This window comes from Acipenser ruthenus, chromosome 21 (assembly GCF_902713425.1).
Source record: "Acipenser ruthenus chromosome 21, fAciRut3.2 maternal haplotype, whole genome shotgun sequence".
Taxonomy (NCBI): Eukaryota; Metazoa; Chordata; class Actinopteri; order Acipenseriformes; family Acipenseridae; genus Acipenser; species Acipenser ruthenus.
Genome location: NC_081209.1, coordinates 10,511,151 through 10,515,983, shown reverse-complemented (window position 1 = coordinate 10,515,983; position 4,833 = coordinate 10,511,151).

Sequence of the window (4,833 nt, the reverse complement as noted above, 5' to 3'; positions counted from 1 at the left end):
TTTCTCCTTCCATCATTTCATGACAAGGATGCATATCCACAGTAACATGCATATAGAAGGCGGCCTTGTACTGTTTCTACTTCCCATTTTAAATACGCTGTATCTAGTGACATTTCTTGAGAGCATTGTAATCTAGGTCATTTCTGGCTTGTGATCGTTGCTCCGTGGGCTGGGAATGAAATTCGTCTGTGCCTCATTGTCACACCTTTTAAAGTCCATTGAGTAATATGTATTGCAATCACTTCATCCATCTCCCATTTTCCTTTTCAAAATAAGCACATCGAATTGCAGAAGAAATGGGATTGAAATGTCTGCAAGGATATGTCTTTTTTTTTTTCCCCCCAATATAAAAATCCAGTATAGCGCTACAGGAATTATCTTGTTGGCTCTGTGTACTTTAACCAGGAACATGAAGCAGGAATTAATTGGGTTATTTCTTCAATGTGTGTGTGTGTGTGTGTGTCCCCTCCTTTTCTGAGTTGTCCTGCCCTGAATCTGTCTTCTCCATGTGATCTTAGCATCACAACACTCTAACAGTGTAGTCTTTTAATACACTTTGCAACTTTTCTCTTGTAATAATGTGAATCTCTTGGCATCTTACAGGCCGCTCCCAGCATCAGCGTTGTTCACGTGGTGTTTGGAAAGTGCTTGTTACCTTGGCTAGGTTGTCTCTTGCGTAGGATTCATGTCTTTTGTGGTGGAGGTGCCTGTATGTACATATGTGTGTTGCATAACATAAGATGAAGTAAGGACTTTTTTTCCCACAAGTTATAGGGAGTATCTGAATCTGGGGATCTACAGTGTGGCCATTGGTTTTCATATATTTAGAGCATTGTGATTGTTTACTGTCTGCCGTGTATGTAGCTCATTTTGATCAAACGTTTCATGATCATGATGCCTCTGATTTTGGCATCAGTGTCACAGATTGTGCTTGTTTTATATTCACAGCTGAGAGGGGTCATTTTTTTGTTGCCTTCTCTGTGTGCTCTGCTCAGCAGGTATGCCAAAGTCACTTCTTTATTTATTTATCAAATTGGGCCTTTTATGTGGTGTTCCATCCATTTTGTTATCTACACGATGAGCACCGCAATTGCCTTGATTTTTCTCCGATCTTCATCAAAATATTACCGTGCACTCCTAGTCTCCTGTATTTGGCTATAATCAGATGAACTCGTTTTTGTATACAAATATTTTAAACCTGAACATTCACCGTTTCACATTCTTAAAATCCACCTCACTGAACAATATTACACTTAATAAATTATATAGAAAAATGTACAGTAGATGCTATAAACTATTACAGCTTAGGTGTTGTACAATTATATAAGGACCTTCTCAATGTGACTGCACTGGTTTTATATATGCATATATCTATATATATCCTTGGCCTAAACTCTTAATTCATTCTTTACCAGATTTTTTCTCAATAACTTCACCAAAAGCAAAACTATAAAAGAAAAACGTTTTACTGTGGAAATTGATAAAAATAAGTACCGGTACATGCAGTCAAATTCCACTGTCAAGTTGTGTGAGGAACTGTCCTCTGTTAACCTGTTTGTCAACCCAGTGACCAGTGGCACCGTCACAAAGATAGTGCTGCTTAACCCACTTACTGTGATGCCCACAGGCTGCTATTTCATAATGTTTGGAATAGGGTTCCACTGAAAGTGCAACAAGAGCAGACTTGCATAGGGACAGATACAGTATTGGCAAAAAATGGAGCTGACACCTAATAAAACAGCAAACCAAAGGAGTTCCTAGAAGTGAACCTGTCTCGGTGAAACAGGGACTGCAGAGTGTGTGCCGTCTGATTGTTGAGGTGAGTGCATGCTGTGGGATATTGAACCAGCTTGGTCTTATGAGATTTGCAGTGAGACTGTTCTTGATACTGGGTGGGACTCCGATGACCAGCAAGGTCACAACTGTTAAGCAGTCCACCTGCTGGTTATGATCGTCAGTCCACTCCATCACAGCTAGACCTGTCTGTCATCTAGGACTGGTGGTCAGATGGTGAGGAAAGGCATGTTATTTTCCCTCACAGTACATGATTGCTTATTTCATTTGAGTATGGACAAAAACTGGCCCATTTTGCAAGTCATCCTTTCCCTCAATTACCTTGATGTACTTCAATGGTTATTCAAGCATTTCAAGATCCATAGATACTATAACTTGCATTTTGTACCACAAGTAATAACTTGATTTGTGCACTAAAATAATTAGTGATCAGCACTATCTAAAGATCAGCTCAATATTAAGCCCACTTTCTATCTATTTGCCTGCTCCTTTCTATACTGGAGACAATATAAATATACATCAGCTCTCTACTGAGACCCGTTTTTTTATTTTTTTATGTTGATTTGAGACTACAAAACATTTCATTTGAAAAGTAGGATTCAGACTCAGGTGGGGCTTTGTTCAAATTGCTGCTGCTGTTTCTCTCCTTCTCTCCCTGCACCCATGAGACAGACAAGAGATAAAAATAGCCCTGCACTGCACCATTCATGATTTGCATTCTGACGTAGCTCAGCTCAGTCGCTCACTGACTCAGCAAAAAAACAACCTCTGGAGCTCGGGGAGATCACGCAACCCACGAACTCCTCTTCCTGAGAGGACCTTAAAGAAGCAGTGACCCACCTCCTCATGCAGGCTCTGTGCATTGCAGTGCACAATGTGAAACAGAAGAGTTTAAGGACCTTAAAGAAGCAGTGACCCACCTCCTCATGCAGGCTCTGTGCATTGCAGTGCACAATGTGAAACAGAAGAGAGTAAAAATCCTTGGCGGTTTTCCTTTTAGACTTACAGAAGGTGTGTGAAACAATAAATCACTCCACTTGATAACGCCTGTCGGCTGGATTTTTCTATTGCCATTAGTTTGAGTTCTGTCACGTCTGTCAATGTCACCTTCATCGTCTGCTTAGTATCAGCAGAATGAAATATTCGAGCTGGTTATTTTGATACTGGTTTTTATCAATCAATGTGTCTCGCTCAGCTGCTTTCCAGCCCACTACACAGCACTTTAAATCTGCGATTGACGTGTTTTATACAAGTTCTTTTAAGGTCATTGTAAGGGATGAGCAGGACAATTAGACAGCATGTTGATAATGTGCTATTGTTCTGGCATTTAGAGAACACTACAGTATGTGTACAGTGTTTTGACCTGTTATGTAATGATGTGGTGCAGTGATCAGTACAATATAATACAGTAGATACTACATTAAAACTAATTGTATTCATAAATACAATTAGTTGAGTATAATAACATGGTGAGGCTTTAGGTTTTTGAAGCTGCTGTATTCTGTAAAGGCGGATCTAGCCTGTGTTACACGTATCTTTGGCAGGCCACTAGAACTGCTGTCCCTGAACTCAGGTGATAGCACTTTATCACAGACTTATCAAACAGTATCTGAGTAACTTCAACAGGTGTTCCAGTAACATACATCGCCCGCCATGGCTGTAAATTCAAAACTAGAGCTATCAGTGTGCTGAAGAAGTGGATGACCATGATATAGCTCAGCAGTCTGTAGAGTGTGATCATTGTATTCTCCAGGAATGTGCTAAAATGTAAGATGTGTGACAGGAAGGTGGACGGCTGCATGGATGCCCCATATATCCCACAATCTGACAGTCTAAATATCCTGTGCTAAACCATGTGAATACCAAGTTTCATGTATAGAACAACGATTTCTTCCTTCACTATATAGCCTTTACCATGGCTTCCATCCCTAGTGAGGGATAATAACAAACATCACACGCAGGTAAGAGGACAAAACAATCACAGAAAAGAACCCTTGGAGCTGCTTAACATTATTGTTTTCATGCAGCATTTGTTACTGACTGCCGCTAAGCCTCTATTGTACATGATGAGACAGGAGTGCATTTGTTTCATATGTGTGTGATTGGTACAGGGTGTACCAGCAAGCCTGCGGCTCATCTCATTAGATTCTGATGTGTTAGAGAGCGGAGTATCGGTATACATGAACACAAGAGTGCAAATGGGACTCAAGAGGAGCAACCTGCCACAGCTGCTGAGTTCATCAAGATAAGGCATGCAGGGAATATCTGGGGATTCAAAAGAATCAAATCCCTGTCGGGAAGAGTTGTAACTACGCTTCAGAAAATAAAATTATTATTGGATGAAACTGAGCATTTTTAACATGTAGGGAACTGGAATTGATAGCAAAGGACTGTTGATTATGATTATTGTGGACAAAAAAAATGTGACAAAGCTGTAAGGGACAGATTTGTTTTGGAGCAAGAGAGAGATGTAAAGTACTTTAAGACCTTGATAAATCTCTCCCAAAGTGGCTTACCCAATTAGTCAACAACATATCCTCAGACATGGTTCAAATCCTTGACCGATTTCCTGAGACTATACAAACTGAACCTATGGGTTGTGTTCCAAGCCCCTGGGACATGCTGCTGCCTACATTTGGATGTTGCATTTGCCAGTCTGGTACAAAAATAGCACGTTAACCCAAATGCACGCAGTTTGCTGAATATCTGAAGTTAACCCCCTGTGTGTGTACACCACAGCATCAGATATTTCTTTACCCCAGGAGTAAAGGGCAGTGATGTGTGATGCACGACCACTGCAGAGTCCGAAACAGAATGTCCTCCATGTTACAATCTCCTCAGCATTTATTTCAATCCATTCATTTTGCAGCATTGAGAATTGACAACTTAATACACAAACACAAGCAAATCCTAAGTCCTCAGGGGTACCTATAAACAAGTATTCGAAGCAATAGTCAGCATTTGCATGTGTTAAACAAATAGATAAAAACACTAGTGTTGATCCACCATGGGCAGCCAGGACTGTTCTGATTCTAAAGT